Raw genomic sequence first — 18618 nt, forward strand, 5'->3', positions numbered from 1 at the left:
CTGAGATTGCATGAGGACAAACTGTTAAAGCAAGACCCAATGGGCACCTTCCTCTGATCAGGTAAAATAGGTAGTGAAGAGGACCTTGGAAAACCACTTTAGTTCCTTTTCAGTGTAGAATGAGGCCCTGATGGCTGCTGACATCAAACAGATCAGCTCATTCATAGTCGTACTGCACACAGAAAGGAACACAATACTTTCCTTAGGAGTAAGAAGTAGGACAAAGTACATGAAAGATGAAAATTATGTATATATTTGGGGTAAGATCACCCTTTGAGAAGAGCACTAAAGAACTGGGTTTCTTCATAAGACTGCAAGCCCTTTCTTTAATTTCTTAGATTTCTTTGTGGTTTTTATTTCAGTCAGAGCTGACCAAAGGGAAAATCAAGTATGACTGACCATCAGCTGCTTCTAAATTCCTGTTCGGCTCCTGTCAAAAGTCAAATGCTTTGCTCTCTTGCAGATTTTTCCACTGGTATCATCGGTCTTCGATATGCCAATTTTTATTGAAAAATTATTCTGGTTACCCACAATAACTACATTAACTTACATCTTAAACATGAAGGCCATAAATAGGTATTACACAAAAAACATGCACTTAATGTCAAAGACTTTTTGGAGTCTTCTTATTATTCACTATCAGAGTTCCAAAGAATCAAATATGTCTCTGATGATACAGCTATCACAAAAACATCAATAAAATGTGCTATAAACATATAGATATTTTTAAGTACTATCAATATTCAACAGAAGAAGCTTGCTCTGACCTGCATGATCAAAAACTAGTTGTTTCACCATTCAGATTTCTGATTTCAGCATATAGAAATGTATTTAGTTTTTCCCCTGAAGCAATCTTTTCCCTGGTGTGGTACAGGTAAACTGTTGAAACATCAGTCTGGGTTTCTTCTCATCTTACATTTTATCTTTCTCTAATTTACAGTATCAGGAGATGTTAATTGATTTTTTCATTCTGCAGTTCTGAAATATTAAAGCTAACCTCTCAGAAACAAAACAAAAGGCAAGTGGCACTATTACCACAAATAACTGAAGTAAATACTAAGATACAACTTGCCTTTGGGGAAGTTCTTAATTAGACCTGTACTCCTCATAACAGTTTTAGGTATTACAAAGCCAAAACATGAGGGAAAATTGAAATTATAGGAATGCACTTTGTCTTGAGGATTCTTTTAAATACATTCTTTTATGTCAAGAATAAACTGCAAATAAAGTAGTCAAAGTCTTAGCATGGAAGGCTAAGTCACTGCTCTGGCAAAGGAAGCAGTGCAGAAAGCAGGGCATAATTTAAGAAACTAAAAATGGATTCTCTATTCAAATCCTAACCCCAGCCAGGAATCCAGTTAATGAAGTACATCAAGAGACTGCATTTAATAGACAGGGTCAGACTAAGTCACCTCCTCAGTCTTACACATGAAGATTAGCAACCACCCAGCCCTGGGTCCTTTCACTTTTTTATCTTATGCTGTATATTCAACTGATTTTTGCTGTGAAAGCTCCATCAAAACCAGTCACGCTCTGAGTGGGTAGAAGCAAAAACCTCCTCTCCTGCTGACTGGAAAGTGTAGAAATCACTGATCAGGCAGGCACATAAGCATTCCTGTGATCTTTGCCAACTTATTACACAGGCAGGGATGGGCTTTGGAATCAGGTTTAAACAGCGGTATTGCAGAGGAGCATAACACTCAGTGCGGTTCTTGGATCAGAAGAAGGCCTTGATGCCTCTTCATGCTGCTCCCTGAATATACCACCCTGCAAAAACTAAGTTTCCTTTGATTTTTTTTTCTTTAACACTTTTCATAGAATCACAGAATATGCTGAGCTGGAAGGGGTCCACCAGGACCATCGAGTCCAACTCCTAGCCCTGCACAGGACACCCCAACAATTCCCACCACATGCCTGAGAGCATTGTCCAATGCTCCTTGAGGTCTGTCTGGCTTACTTTCTCTGTGTTTGAAAAGAAAAATTAAGAAAAATAAAATTTGGCAAACCCACAAATTGTCATTTCTCAGTAGATGTAACTTCTTACCCATGGGTTTATTGTCAGGAGGCAGATGATGACAACCAACTATCTCACCTCAGCAGAGCATTAGAAGAGTATTTAGGACTGCATGCTATTCAGAAAGTATGATAAGGGGATAAGTAACATAGATATTGTCAGAAAGGAAATATAATTACCTACAAAGTCACCATTTCTGTGAACATCTGTGAAAATATCTCTTCACAATATTTTAAAAAAAAAATAGACTGGAAAACCAAAGAGCTTTCCAAGTCAAGGGGTTTTCCAAGTTCATCTACTGATTCATGCCACACTGCACAGATTTCAGTTTTTAGCTAGTTTCTCCAGGTTGTCATACATCATGATTGTAATTTACACCATTAATCTCCCTGCAGTGAAACTGGGCAACTTTCTGAGAAATTGGAGGTGCATTTTTAAAACATAAATGTTTTGCCATTAGATTTTAACAGAAAATTTGATGTTAACAAAATACAAAAATATTTTAAAGTAATTTATATTTTATACTAATGGAATTTTGTTGAATAAATTGATTGCAGTTGGAAATACAAGTTAAAAAAATTCCAGTCCTATAACTGAATTAGAAACGTGTAGAAAAGAGTGAAAAATAGACTTAATGCCATTTTCACATTAAAATTAACAACATGAAGAAGTGTCATATGCAAAAGTCATACAGAGAAAAACTAATAATTTTTTTTTTCCTTTCTTAATTTTTTTTTGCATTTTTCAAATACAGTTACATAGCTCTGTGTGTAATTAGCAAATCTGGGAAACTCTTATTGAGGGTCAAAATTTCATGCAACCTCCATACCCCACAAATTTGACAGAACTGGGCAATGCTACACCTGGTTAACTTACTTTTTTTTCCGCAGCAACTTTTTTGATTCTACTTATCAGCTTCCCACTGTACCAACAGAAATCAGCAGCACCACTAATTTTGTTCCTTCTTGTTGCCTACATTTTATATTCCAGTTTCTTTGATGGATTGTTGTTTTGTTTTTTGAAAAGTGAAATAAACTTCACATCACAGAACAAAATTGTTGTAAGAAAAAAATTAAAGTGACGGCTGCAAATAAGTAAATACATAAGTAAATAAATAAGTAATTTGATCCTCACAGCTTTAATGTTCTGCATATAACCTTAGCATGATACTGCTCCCCATTGCCTGTCAAAGCAGGCTACTGCTCTTGGATTAAGCAGTTAATGCAGGTGGTAGTGAAAGAAATTGCTCACTGTACAGCTGCTCTTGTTGACATCCAGCTCATCAGCACAAAATGCCTTATCCATAAAATACCTCTTCAGCTCTCTTTTGTCCAAGAACAAGAACAGGACCATCTCTGACTGTATCAGTTTAATGAGACTGAAGTGTTTTGCTAAGGAGGAGGAGTTATGAGGAAGACCAAACTCCTCTCTCTAAGCAATTATAAATCCAAAATTAAGAGGCTCCAACTGAGGAAGTATGGAGAAAGAAAAAATAACAGCCCTTTATTAGAGGATATATGTGTATTGCCAGAACAACAAAAGAACACAAAAACAACCAAACAATAATCCGGTACCCAAAAACCCCCTTCAAAACGGAAACAGTTCAGTACTTTCTGCCTTTTGGTACAATTAAAACCACGATCAGGAGGGGACGCTGTTGGATCACTGGAGGAGCAGAGCCTGCATTGCTCGGTGTTGGTCAGCAGGGCGGCTGTTGGGCTCTGGCGGTCACTGTGTGGGGCCCCGGTATGTGGGAGAAGGCAACGATGGTGATTTTCCCCACACACACGAAGAAGGGGAAGGGGAACAGAGGAAAAAGGGGGCTCTTCCCACGAAACTCATGCTGTCTGCAACTGGCTGTGGCTAGGACTTCCCCCCATCATCGATGGGCACAAGCCTCTGCCAACACGGGAGTGGAGGAGAGAAAGGGTGGCCTCCTCCCCAAAAGGTTCCTCTGCAGGTGGGTCAAGACTCCGATGAAGTCCAAGCAGGTCTGGGCTGGGGGCAGAACAGGGCGCAGGAAAATTGAAGGCAAACTGGGGCCAGAAAACAGTCAGATGACCAGGCCTAAAAACAAAGTGAACCTTGGACCCCTCCAACACACCTTGCCTCAATTAGGGCAAAAGTGAAGTGCCTGCTGTTTCCCAAGGAGAGGGGGAAAAACTAACCTCCCCCCACAGTCTTCTGACAACCATCAGTCTGGAATGCAGGCCTGGTAGTTAGTTCTTTTGTGTATGTCAATCACTCCAGCCAAAAGAACTACCCTCCCCCTCCCTCCTTCAATATCCCTCTTTCAAAAGGATGCAGGGGAAAAGAAAAAAAATCCATTTTTTTTTTTTTTTTAGAACAAGTAAACCTATGACACTGACAGACACGTAATTCGGCCTCAAACAAGCGACATCTCATGCACCTGGAGCAGCCTGGCCCTGCAAAATGTGGTGAAGGAAATGGGTGGCTGGAGAGACAATGGAAAGGAAGGAAAGCCACAGAATTGTTATTTAAAGTCCCTAAGAATGAGAGGCATCACTTTTGTGTACAGACATCCGTAATTAAGCCCCTAGATAAAAAGTGAAGGCGTGAGTTGGGAAACAGATAACATGACTGACTCTGTGGGATGGACCTAATCCATAAAACTGGAGGTAGTTGGAGGCATGCAGGAAAGAAAATTAAGGTTAATTGAGGGAGCTTGCACTTCAAGGGTGCTATTTTTCTCCACTAAAGAAATTCTGGACAACTAGCTCAGATGCAGAAATGCAGGTAATAAAGGCAGAGGGAAGCATAACAGATCAAGTATCTGTGCAGACACTTCTGTTCTATTTAACAAAAGTGCTTGTGGCACTTTAATCAATGCATGTTTAAAAAGACAAGAGATCATCTGGAGAATTTTCTTACTGGATAATGATAGGATTTACTCCTGTGATTAGTAACAGCATCAGGTGTATTTAGCTCTTAAGTCATACTCACAAATAAATTTGAGCAGCAAGCAAACTTCCTCCTAATAGTTTAAAAGTCTTTGTAGACTCTCATGTCTGTGTGATTTACACTGAGGAGGACAAAGTCTTGCAGAGCACTCACAGCCTTTGGCCTTGCAGAATGAACAATTATAAAGCAACAAAACACCTGTGGATCTACTTTAGGATTTTATCTTAGCATGTAACTGCATCATGATGCTTTTACTCACCCTTCCAAAAGTGAATGATCCTTGTCTTGGAACAAGGCATCTATGCCAGAGGAGAACACACTCAGATAATTTGTCATTATTCCAGTTAGAGGAAACCCAATATGAACTACTCGAATAGAAAAAAAAGACTTCCTGAAAACAATTTTAGGTGCAATAAAGAAACCAATCCTCATTTATTTATCCTCATATCTCACTCAGAGATGCAAGTTCCTTGTACAACACCTGAAATGTTACACTAATAACTAATGAGTGTGGGAACTTACATGTAAAATCATCACCCTGGTCTCCTGTATTCAAACAGAGAGCATTTCTAGAGTGTGATATATTTTATTTTAAGAGAATTTGTAGGAATAGATCAGGTGCCTTTTTTTGAGAGACATTTTCAGGTCTCTAACCTGTCACAGACATTTACACTGGGACCTTCTAATGCCCAAGGAGATGCACAACGCATGAAAGGTACAGATTATTTTTTATTTTTCCTGATCATTCTGTACTAGTCCAATAGAACAATTCTAATTGCAAGCCAAATACATATATTTAAATCAGCCTTAGACCCATTCAAATAATTTTCATGGAAAAATTCTCTCGTGACAAACTGCGGTTTGTGTGTCCTTTAAACTCTCAAGAAAGGTCACCTTGTTGGAATATTTTTTTGTAGTTAAAACTGCAATGTCATGAACTGTCTCCCTGGCATCTTACCATAGGCCAAAACAGAAGGTAATATAATGAGTGAACAGCAAAAGTAATATAATGGGTGAACAGCAAAAGAAAAGCAATGAATTGATTTGGAACAGTCCACTGTGAGATCCTGGATCCGAATCTCATGGAATTATTGATACGGGTCGGAACCAACTCACTGTGAGAGTGTGTGTGTGCATGTGTGGAGGGGCTGGCCCTGGACCTGCAGGTCCATGGTAAGGGCTGCACATCAGGCAGAGCTGAAGGCAAGGCCTGCAGCCCACGCGGAGCACGTGGCAGAGCTGAAGGCCCTGCAGCCTTGTCAGTCGGGCTGTCAGTCAAGGCAGAGCTGCCTGGCAGCTCGCCCACACCACACCCCTGCAGCCTGTGACTGGCTACAGCACAACTCAGCTGGGGCTGGAAAGCGCTGGTGGGATAACCTGCCTGGGAGGGAAAACTGAACTCTAGAAATACACGGGTCTCCATGTGGTCTCCCTGTCTCTCTCTTCTCCCTCTCTAGCTGGTACCATGTGCATCATCAAATCTTGTCGGCAACCATTTTTTTCCCCCTTTCCTTTCTCTGCTTCTCTTTCTTTTCTCTTTACCCCTTTTAATCTGTTTTCTTTTACTCTTTTCTTTCTCTTGTGGGTAACTTAAAACCAGTGAACTGTGTTTTACTAAAGCTGCTATATGAATTATTTTAGTGGGTGTTTCCTGTGGAATGGATCTTTGTGCTGAATGTTTTAGTGAAATGCTTTTTTCCTGGTTGTATTTTACTCCTGTAAATACTTTTTGCCAAAATATCCTATTTTCTCACTAAATTAAAAAGCCTTTCTCCTAGAGAAGAGTGTGTGACTCTTTCTCCAGATGCTAATTAGAGGTTATAACAAACCAAAAGGCTTTTAAAAAGTTTTAAATAAAAATTTAACCTCTCTGGGCAGTTTATAGCTTAATCCAGAGCGCAACATCCACCTAAAAGAAAATAAGAATTTTATAATAGTTAAATATGTGAACTAGAACTTGCCCATGTAAATCATGTAACTATCTTAATACTGTGTTTTTGCAACTTGCATCTCAAAAGCCTTGCAGAATATTTCTTTTGGGGAGGGGGGAGAAAAGCATAACAAGTGCATTTTTTATTTATTCTGTGTGAGCAACAGAAGCAATTTTCTATTTCCTTTGCCTTCTTTTCCTCTGCTTAAATTCACCTTCAGTATGATAAAATTCTATTGTAAAACGGAAAATTATTATACAGTCAGAAAGGAAACATATAGTAGTACAGGTTTTCAGCTTTTACAAATCACCTAACACAGATCATTTATCTGATTAAGATTTACTATGTAATTATAACTTTATGCATTTAAAGAGGATAAGCTATATTTAAACAATCCACTTTCTTCAAATATAGTTTGCTTTCATTTAAAACATCTGAAGTCTTGTCAGTTTTATCGAGGGATGTACTATTTATTTTCCATAACATTTTGTTCTTCTTCTTTCCTTTTCTCCTGTAACTTTAAATCTTCCAATACCCAAAGGAATCCATAAAAATAAGCAATTTAAATTGACTCTTTCTATGCTGAATTATCCATTTTTGCCTCCTCCAGATTGCAATTTACATTCCAAGTGGTGTCTGAAATGAGAGTAAGTACTTTTTTTTTTTAATTTTGATGTGTGTTCTGTTCCAAGCACTATTTCTAGGACAGATTCATGCATCAAAAATTCACAACAACAAGAATATAAAATTGCCTTGGGATGACTATTTCTAGGGCACATTCAAGCATTAAATTTGGTCACTACAATAAGAAAATGAAATTGCCTTGGAACCTAGCATTTAACTACTTTTAAAACTGTCCTGTTGAGGTGATGTGCAGTAACCCCCTTTTGTCTACAACAAAGTGAACTGCATTAATTAAATAATTTTCAGTTTCCAGTTATATTTCACTCTTGGCAACATCAAAAGTGTAGATTTTTTTTCTTTTCCCTTTCAGGGTACTTTGAAAGTATAAACCTACACATCTTTGGATTCCCAGACTTTTCTAAGTCACATACATTTCTTGCATGTCTATTGAACAAATATACTATGATCCAAAGCCCTTGAAAATCAACAAAAATCTTTCCACTGACTTTAGAGAGCTTCAGGTCATCTCAAACGTACTAAGTTTTTCTTGGAAAAATCCTAAGAATTCTGGGGGAAAAAAATACAAACAATTAATTAGAAATTCTATTCTTCTTTTTTTAACCCACAAGTGAAAAATGCCTCCCTACATGGTTGTCTGTAAATTAAGATATTCACAAAGCACTTTCAGAACAGAAAAGTTTTAGAGCTACAGAAAATGTAAGAACACCCATGAAACAGCAGGCTGTATCAAAAGAGCTAGAAAATGAAAAGCCATGTGCAAACTGCCTGTTGCATATTAAAGGCAGTCTGGAAAATTACCAAAAAAAAATCCAAAGAAGGAAGAAAGCAATGCAGTATAATAAGTTTTTACTGCTTTAAGTTGTTGGACAAAATACTGACAAGAAGCATTCATAATGCTGAAATTGCTTCGAAACTTTTATTACATATTAGCACAAGGCAAACAGAATGTGTTAGATCTTACTCTTACAACTAGAACTGAGAATAAAGTAATGAAAAATATGCATGAGACCACTAAAGCTAGAGACTGAAACCTCATATTTCATCTCACTTTGTGATGAATATTCACTTCCTTTGACCCATATGATTTTAAATCATGTGCTGCTTAAAAAGCTGTAATAGTAATCTAAGCATAAGATGCAGAGGCATATATAGTAATTGTGGTAGTTTAGTCTAGGCCTTCCTTGGTGACCAGTTTGTAACCAAGGAAGTGCCCAGATTTACCCGGTATTCCCTACGATTTTTACGTAAGCCGGGGTATAAGAAGAAAGGAGGAGAGGCCTTCAGCCCTCTTTACTTCTGGTGGCTTTGGAGGTGCGGGTTTCCCTGCTGTTGAGTCTGCCGTGTCTGGGGAGTGAGGCCTGGTAAGGCCTTGCTGACCCTGGGAGGCGGAGGTTGCTGGCGGTTGTTCCATCATGACTTTCCACTGTCCCAAGGAGAGTAGTAAGATAGTCTTTTGCTAATTCTTTTAGTTGCTAGATCTTGGGCTATTGATCATGTATATTTTATTTTGTTTGTGTTCCTTTTTCCCTTCCCCCTTCCCTTTCCCTTTTGAAATTGTATATATATTTCAATTGTATATAACTGTAATATAAGTGTAAATATATTTATATATATTGCTTTAGCTACCTCTCTCACTCGTTTCAGTTCTTTTTGGTTTTTTTCCCTCTTCTCCCTTGGTTTGTGGGGGTGGGGGGAGTCTTGTGGTGAGGTTTGAGGACTTGGCAGGGAGCCAGCTTCAAACCATATCAGTAATGTAAATATGATTTTGCAAATAGTAAATTGAACTAGAACTCATAATTTTAATTTTCCTGATAATAAGTGTCCTGTTTTCATGTTTCCTTCTGATCCTGGACTAGATTTGCTAAGTGATGTCAACAGTACTTCAACTACAATTTTGGGGGATTAGTTTGTTGGCAATGTGGCAATGCCAACATTTTAGCCAGTTGTGCTATTACTGAGCCCAATACTATTAATAATTAGACCATTTATAAACCTTTTTTTTTTAAATCAGAGTATTTTTAAGGCACGATGCCTGAAAAATTAGTTTTCTAAAATGTGCAGAAGGCATAAGATGAGTTTGAGGAATTATTCAGGAATCTTTTACTTTAAATGACTGCACCAGTGAACCTGTATAGTGACACTAGACCTTGAAATTCAGAATCTTTAAAAGATGAAGTCTGTTTGGTTGTTCGTTGCACCTTTTGTACTTACAGCAGTCTGCTTTTGATTATTTAAACTTCAAACTACCTTTTTAACTTTGTCACTCACAGTCTGTCCAGGCTTGTAATAAGGTGATGAATGCTACGATGCTACTGATTTCTAACATGCAACTCCGTGCCAGACTTGTAATACATAGTTACTACAAACTTCTTATCTCAGTTTATGACACATCATACAAAAATACGAGATAATCAACCATAACTTCCTCTTCCCCTCAGTCTCCTCCAAAAAAAAAAAAAAGAAAAGTAGCTCAATATTGGGCTAAATGTCAAGTTCTCCCCTTAGTACAAAAACTGAGTCATAAAACTACAGCACCACAGCACCACAGTTAGAAACACCACCCTGCCTATGGCAAAAAATAACATTTCTATTATTAATATTTCTTAATTCCTTTGGTACACAAGTACAGGGACAGGGAATGGCTTTGCTGCTTGCACAGGGACAGGGAATGGCTTTGCTGCCTGTCAACCTCTTTCTTGCACTACCAAAAATATAGCCCCAGAGTTAGGATGAGCTTTGGGAGCAGAGCAGTAGCTCAGCTCTGATTGTCCTTAAACAATGCATAAAGTGAAGAGCCAGACTTGCTGTGACCCACTGTGTACTCCCTGTGAAGGGTGAAACAGGATTCTTGGAGAAAGGAAGAGGGAATAATTGTTTCCTTTCAATCAGCAAGTCTCTGTTCCTCACTGCCAGAAACATCACTAGAACCAAAACCATAATGTAATTATAAACTCTTTCTGAGAACTTTTAGTAGCACCTGAGCAGAATAAATTGCTGTCAAAAATATCAGAATTGATCTTTCCACCTCTAGAGGCTGGGGTGTTCTCAAAACCAGAAAAAGAAACTGAAAAAGATGATCATTCACTGGAAGTGGTTCTGAAGCCTCCTGTGAAAGCAATATTGGCCCCAAGAGAAGTCTATAAGGAAATAAACAGCACTGCTGCTCAGAGCTGGGGAAAGGATGCAAAGCCCAAAGGTAAAAGAGGGAGCCCAGGTGTCACTTAGGGCTGAGAGACTTAACTGTCTTAGCATGGAGCCTTGGAAATCTGTTCTTAATCACTGCTTAAGAATAAATATTAACACTGAAAAAGCATCAAAATTCATTTCAGACCCAAAAATTCCCAGCTAATTCTCAGCTAATTCTGCTAATTCCCAGTGCATCTTTCTTGTTAGTGCTGAGTTTTTCTGACCTCTGATTCTTACTGGGATTCAGGAATAACATCATCCCCTGCATAAAACTCCCAAGGAGTTCAATCCCATGAGTGTTCTGAGATGAAGTTAGATCCAATAAGTGTTCTGAGACTAAATTTAACACTTACACCAAACCTGGGCAAACCATAAAACAGCACCAACCACCTCCGTCCCCTTGAGTGACTATGGAGCTGCATCCCAGCTGGGAAGAAATGGAGGGGGCTTTTGTCAGAAGGAAACACACAAAAAACAGGTAACACAATTCTGTTATGTTCAAGACATGCTTCATTTGCTTTCAAAATGAGGAAATAGGTCTCTGTTTCCAGGAGAGCAGCCACTGTGGCTTTACAGACTCAGATCTGCTGAATGCACAGAGTGATACTCATTATAAATTACTATGGTTTTGTTTATTCTACTTCTGTGTGGGCAGAAAAAACCTATTTCACATGTATGACATCAAAATTGCATACATAAATTCAGGAAATAGTTAAATTAGAGTATAAAGATTAAATTAATTTCAATAAAAGCAATAAAACTGATGTTGCTGAGTATTTGCAGACTGTGATTGTCAGCAAGAACTTGGATAGATTTCCTGATTTGCTCTTTATTGAAGCACAATTGATACTAATTTGATGAATGCAGAAATAGTGACTATGGCTTTCAGTGAACTAACCTTGTTTAGGAATAGAGAAATATGAAAAGCATGCCACCAGTGCATGGCAGCCTTTGTGTACAGCTTCCTTCCTTTTACCTTTATTACCTCAAAATGAGACAAATATGAATGCAAGTGTTAGCAAACCTGAATATGGAAAACTACAAGTCCTGACCTGACAAATGAATTTCAGTTATTCCATCTGATGGAATATTCTTCTATTTCTATTTGCTCTTTTTTCCTAAGCATGCATAGAAATAATTCAGGGAAATGTACATCTTTACATATTGTTTTCACTATAGCCACTGGTATGGATTTTTTAATACTTTGTTTTTAATAGGGACAATTACATGAGAAGATCAGAGAAATGAAGGAGGTTATCTCAAAATAAAATTGAGTTACAGGATACAAGATTTGGCCTTCCTAGTATAACTCTTGAGTGATGCTCATAAACAGATCAGTCATGATGTGCATTACTAAAAGATACCCCCACAGACATTCTTTTCTGTTCATGATTGTGAGTGTTCATGATTCAACTAAAAAAAAAAAAATATGTTGCTTTTCAGAGGAATGAAGTGTCGGATTTATTGGGTTTTTGTTTTAATTTTTTTTGTCTGGTTTCAGTGTTACCAGAAGGAATGGCCATACCAATGAGGAGACCCAAGACTAATTTCCTCATATAAAGCATCATCCACTGACAGGAGACTCCACACCTTATGGCTCAGAAGTACCACTGACTCCCCCAGAAGTGTTATTAAAACTAAAATAAATAAAATTTTTTAGTTTCTTCCATGAATTACAGCAGTGACCACAGTGGCACAATAGGTGAAGCACTCTCAGGTCACTTTTATGTTCCTTTCTACAGTGATTTGGCTTGGAAAATATTTACATAAAAGGTAACAAGGTACCTGGTGCATTCAAAGCAAGAATGACAATGAATTTATCTTCCTCTAAACTTGTTTCAGCTGTTAAAGAAGGAATGATACAGCTCATGCTTGTACAGGATTACTCACCAATCCAACCAGTTTCCAAGATTTTTGCATTCATTTGTGCTTATTACTGAAAGAACAAATTTTACATAAGATATCTGTGTTCTATAGAGTTTAATTGGAAACACAGAGTGGGAAAACAGACATGAGAAAGAATGATTAATTATTTAACAGCATTCAAATAACTAAGTTACTCAGACTCAATAGCAGCCGGAGTGTGGTACAGCTAATGCTTTGAGAAGTTTTAGCTTCCTTTGATTTTTTTATTCCATATAAATTGAAAGACATGATACGCATATTTTAGCTCATATTTTCAACTACTTTTCAGCAGATAATATGGCTAAAGGTCAGCAGCCAGCTTAGAAGAAAGGGAAACAGTGTCTCTGTGAAGTTAATTTGCTAGAAAGCAAAGGGCACAGTCCTGTAGTTGCTCATAACACAAGACTGTCACTGCCTTCCCAGGAAGATGGAAGAGCTCAGTGTGGAGGATGGCTAGTAATTTGCAGTGCTGAATCCGTGATGTGCAAATCTGCCTAATTTCCAAGAAATTATGTGCTAAATATTTTTATCCCCAGCTGGAAAAACCACAGTGGAGAACATTAACAATATTCATAAATGTAAATGCCTGAATTTTTAGTTGGCTGAACCTGTCATCCACACAGACACACAGGAGCCAATCACTACTAGGGATAAAACCCAGAAATGTCAAGACTGAAAGATCAGAATTCCATTGTATCAAGTGAAAAATTGATCACCAAGATGGAATAATTAGTTTGTTCAGTTGCTGGAAACAGGTATTGTGGGTGCTAGTTGAGATAACAATTTCTGCTTTGTTTTTTAGAAGACCGCGTTGAAAGAAAATTAGGCATTGACCATAAAATTGGTTTTACACAGACTAAAAAACAGTCACTTGAAAGAAACTTTTAAGCTTTTACAACCTGAGCCAGGCACAAACTCAGAATCTGAAAGGAAGGGTCCTTTACTTGGACCAGACACACACACACACATTGCTTTAACAAAGGTAGAACGAATGTTGGTGAATGCAAAAGTAGCAGTTAACTTACTGCAACTATGCTGCTATTTCCTGCTCTATTTACATGGTGTGTAATTACTTGGTTGTATTACTTAGGCATCTACAGATGTGTAGCCATTAAATGAATTATTCATTCTTCTCAAAATGAAAGTTATAATTATGCATCAAAAATGAAAGTTGCAACTATATATCGCTTTCACTCTTTTCTCCTTTACTCTATGTCATTACTCATTTTTTCCACATGCATTATTCTGTCCAACCCTGTATAAGAAAATAAGGTAGATATATGGAATCATACATATCTTAACAGTAACTATTTTATTTACATGGACAAATGAAACCATGATTGCTGTCCATATAGATTTACACAAAGATAATATAAAAATACATTGTCTATACTTTGAAAATAGAGAGTGTTTAAAAATTTATAAGCTTTGTGATCTTCAGCTGCTTTTCCATGATCATGTTATCTTTAATTCAAACTGAAAGTTTTGTAAATTATTATAGACCAAAACCTTGGGTTTTTTTTAAACTATGTATCAAAGGTAATCATCTACTAGTGATGTAGAATAAATTGTTAGTAAAATATATGAGGGTCTAAGTTTTATTCAGGAAGCTGCCCTGAGGCTGAGTTTGAATGAGCAACCTTGGTCTCTTTAAAGAATTCTCTTACTTGACAGAAAACAGAAAGCAGGGATGAAAAATTCAGGGAAAATCAGCTTGCAAAGTGATGAGCGATGGAAGCCTCATGACTTTTTTGTATTTTAATTACTCCCGATTTCATTGTAATGTCATAAAATAGAGGAAAATGTGTTTGTTATTTTGAAATCATTACTAAGTTCATTGGGTCATTAGGCACCAGATAGATCTCTTGCATGGAAATGCTCCATTCTGTGCATCAGACAAGTAGCTCCAGGACCACAGTTTCTGAAGGAGATGTTATACTGGCACTGAGCAGGAAATGACTTTTTCCTCTCATGACCAATAGTTCAGATGAAATTTTCTGAACTGATAAAATAAGTGCATTTTCAGTTTGAATTACTCAGAATGTTCTACTGACATCCAAATAATCCTCTTCAATGTTATGGAGTTTTGTGAAGATTACAGTTTCACTTCTCATTAAATTTCTAAGTATCATGCACTTAAATTCTGTTTCAGATAACACAATCAAAACCTTCACTGAAACAAGGCAAGAACGTATTATAAAAACCACAGTTTTCAAAAGCATTTCCTGAGAACCTAACTGAAACAAGCACTTTCTCATGAAAGGCTTCTATTTTGCTAAATTACCTCTTTCAACAACAAAAATATCTCACAATATTGAGAGGCCTTGTTTTTTTATGAAACCTATCTTTCCACTTTCTACGAATAAATCTCTATAACAAACTCTTACAAATGGTAATTTTCCCACATTTTAAGACTTGTGTCTGAAATGATGACATGTAGCAAGACTCCCTGTATTGCAGTGTCTGGCTGTGAAGGATTCTGGGACGTTGCTACCTTATAATACACACCAAGTGAATTACCTCTGAGATCATGAAGTCCAACCCTTAATCCACTACTGCCATGGTTACGAGACCATGGCACTAAGTGCCACATCCAGTCTCGTCTTAAAAACCTCCAGGGACGAGAATCCACCACTTCCCTAGACAGCCCATTCCAATGCCTCATTACTCTTTCTGTAAAGAATTTCTTCCTAATATCCAACCTAAACCTGCCCTGGCAGAGCTTAAGACCATGCCCTCTTGTCTTACTGATAGCTGCCTGGGAGAAGAGACCAACCCCCACCTGGCTACAACCTCCTTTCAGGGAGTTGTAGAGAGTGATGAGGTCTCCCCTGAGCCTCCTCTTCTCCAGGCTGAACAACCCCAGCTCCCTCAGCCTCTCCTCATAGGACTTGTGCTCAAGACTCTTCACCAGCTTCGTTGCTCTTCTCTGGACCTGCTCCAGCACCTCAATATCCTTCCTGAACTGAGGGGCCCAGAACTGGACACAGCACTCCAGGTGTGGCCTCACCAGCGCTGAGTACAGGGGAAGAATCACTTCTCTGGTCCTGCTGGCCACACTGTTCCTGATCCAGGCCAGGATGCCATTGGCCTTCTTGGCCACCTGGGCACACTGCTGGCTCATGTTCAGCTTCCTGTCAATCCAAATTCCCAGGTCCCTTTTCTGTTTGGCTGCTCTCCAGCCACTCTGTCCCCAGCCTGTAGCACTGCAGGGGGTTGTTGTGACCAAAGTGCAGGACCCAGCACTTGGCCTTGTTGAACCTCATCCTGTTGGAATCAGCTCAACTCTCCAGCCTGTCCAGGTCCTTCTGCAGAGCCCTCCTGCCTTCCAGTTGATCAACACTCTCCCCCAACTTAGTGTCGTCTGCAAATTTGCTGATGGTGGACTGAATCCCCTCATCTAAATCATTGATAAAGCTATTAAACAGAACTGGGCCCAACACTGATCCCTGGGAAAAAGTGAAAATAAAAAAAAAAAAAAAGGGAAAAGAAAAATAGACTGGTCCTGTAGTTTTAAATGTTTAACACGTCTGTAGAATAGAGATAGGATGGGTTTGTACCAGTTTAGAGATAAATCTCACATGTTGGTGGTCATTTTCTAAATCCACCACACAGATCTATCTCTTCTGATCTGCTATTTCCTTTGTCCCTTCCTTAACTTCTTTTGCAGAAAATTAAATATGTCTGGATAAAGCAGAATGCCCCACAGGGGCATCTAAAAGGTGTTGCCACTTTGCCTATGACTAATAAACAAAAAGCTCCTCCGAATCCTTCTTCTCTTACCACCACACTAACAGAAGTTCATTTTCCACATTTCCCTTTGTTGCTTTCCATTGCTCTCCACACTCAGAATCCCTGTCTTAGCCAGTGTGAAATTACCCATTCAAGCAGTGCTGGGAAAGCAAATGGCACTCCTGGCCATGTCTGACTGACCTGATACTCCAGATTCCACTCCAGAATTGCAATTTTTCAGTGCTATTCGTGCATTACTTTTTTTTTTCTCTGAAATACTGAGGATGCCTTTGCCAGAGGGAGGAGGTAGGATTAGAGGAGTAAAAGTCATTCAGAAGCTGACACTTGTTCACCTCTTGACTTTTCTCTTAAAAAATCAAACATGATTAAAGATTTGTTTTTATTCTCATTGGAGTTAAAATAAATTATTATAATGAAAGATCAATGTGCTTGCCAAAAATATAAAGAATAATGACTTCACAGAGTTCATAGTCAGTCTTGTGGGTTGATTTCCTCCTTGAAGGCATATTTCATTTAAATAGATTCCTAAAAGTTGGTTAATGTAAATGGGGTCTATATGTAACGTATCAGTCCTTAGCTCTATTCAAAAACAGACAATAAAATTTACAATGGAAAACAATAAGTAAATATTTATAATGTTTCTTCATGCCTATTTCTTGTACCAATCTTCTTAATCACCATTTCTATTTCATTTGATAGCACTATATTTTGTCATTAATAATCACTGAATGAAGTTTCTTCCATGCCAGACTGTCTCAGTTTAACAAGACAGAAGTGTTTGCTAAGGAGGATGAGTTATGAGGAAAACCAAACTTCCTCCTCTAAGCAATTGTAAATCCGAAATTAAGAGTCTTCATTTGAGGAAATGTGGAGAAAGAAAAAATAACAGCCCTTTATTAAAGGATATATGTGTATAGGTAACACAACAAAAGAACAAAAAACAAACAAAAAAACCCCTCACCCCATGAGTTCTGCACCGAAACCCCGTCCTTTCCCCTGAGGGAGAAAAAAAGAATACCAGAACCTAAGTTCTCGCTACCCCCCACCCTGGCAAGACAGTCATTTAGGTCTAAGCCAAGCATTCACCAAAACCTGAAAAACTCATCTCCACCCCAGCGAAGCAGTTGGTGTGAAAAAATTTACCAGAAGCTAATGAAAAAAGGAAGAAAACCTATGAAACAGAGAAAGGCACAAACAAAAAAACCAACAAAACCAACCGACCAAACAACAAAAAAAACCCAAACAAAACAAACAAACAAACAAAAAAGCCCCACAAAAACCCACAACAACAACAAAACACTTAAAACTGAGTTTAGCACAGAGCAAGTCATTTCAGTGACTTTCTCTCCAGCAGAAAAGGAGCAGGTCTCATAAATTTTTATCAGCGGTTTCTAGAGAATCATTGATGACTCAGCTGCCACTCTTCACCTGGTTGTAAATTTGATCTTCCATTCCCAAACATCTGTGCTGACCTTCTGGCATGGAAAGCAGACTATGTCACTTGGAACTTTCTCTGCAGGTCTTCTGAGAAGCTGATGAGGAAAAATCATAGAATTGCAGAATCAGAGAAATGTTTGAGTTGGAAGAGACCTTAAAGTTCATCCAGTTCCAACCCCCTGCAATGGGCAGGGACACCTTCCACTAGACCAGGTTGCTTGGCTTTGATTCTCTTACGCAGAATGGGGATAAATGTACTGATTTTTTTATTGAATGATAATGTAAATGTCCCCTTCACTTGCATCACTTCTGCAACTGCCGCTGCCAAAGACATCACCATTCAGACTTTCTTCCAGAGACTTCTGCAAGCAGCAGAGAATTCCATGTGGACTGGCATGTCCACCTGAGAAGGTGAGTAGCACTCATCAACTGCTCTGCATGTTTGCATGAAGTGTGAAGAAAATAATCACTGTGAATTTAGCAACTGAAGTATGGACACAGTTCGTTGTCTGTGCATCTCCTCCAGTGTCCCAGCAGAACACAACACTATGAGGTATAGCAGAGCAACAGCTTGCAAAGTACAAACATGAGAATTACAAGATTCCCAACAAAATTCCATCATAGCAAGAAAGTGTCAGGGAGAACAGGAAATGCATCCAAACTTAGGAAAATCACCGAAGGCCTGTTGAAAAAAAAAAAACCTGGGAGAACAAACAGAAGTTACTATTGCCGTATTTCAGGTCAGCAGTATGAAGGAAGTCTTCCATTATCCCCATATCACCACTGGCTAATCAGAGCTCAAATCAGTCCAGCAGTTTAATTACC

The 18618-nt window shown here is 38.4% G+C and overlaps 1 long non-coding RNA gene across 1 annotated transcript; it reads left to right on the plus strand.

Annotated features, from left to right (window-relative positions):
- The first annotated feature begins 6044 nt into the window (after positions 1-6044).
- Positions 6045-14119, plus strand: LOC127463924 (uncharacterized). The gene is made up of 4 exons (XR_007901087.1): positions 6045-6102; positions 7478-7514; positions 10544-10708; positions 12200-14119. It is a non-coding gene; the product is annotated as an uncharacterized LOC127463924 (long non-coding RNA).
- The last annotated feature ends 4499 nt before the right edge of the window (positions 14120-18618 follow it).

The sequence above is a fragment of the Manacus candei genome, unplaced genomic scaffold, assembly GCF_025592945.1.
Source record: "Manacus candei isolate 608988 ecotype Guabito, Panama unplaced genomic scaffold, ASM2559294v1 h1tg000181l, whole genome shotgun sequence".
Classification (NCBI taxonomy): Eukaryota; Metazoa; Chordata; class Aves; order Passeriformes; family Pipridae; genus Manacus; species Manacus candei.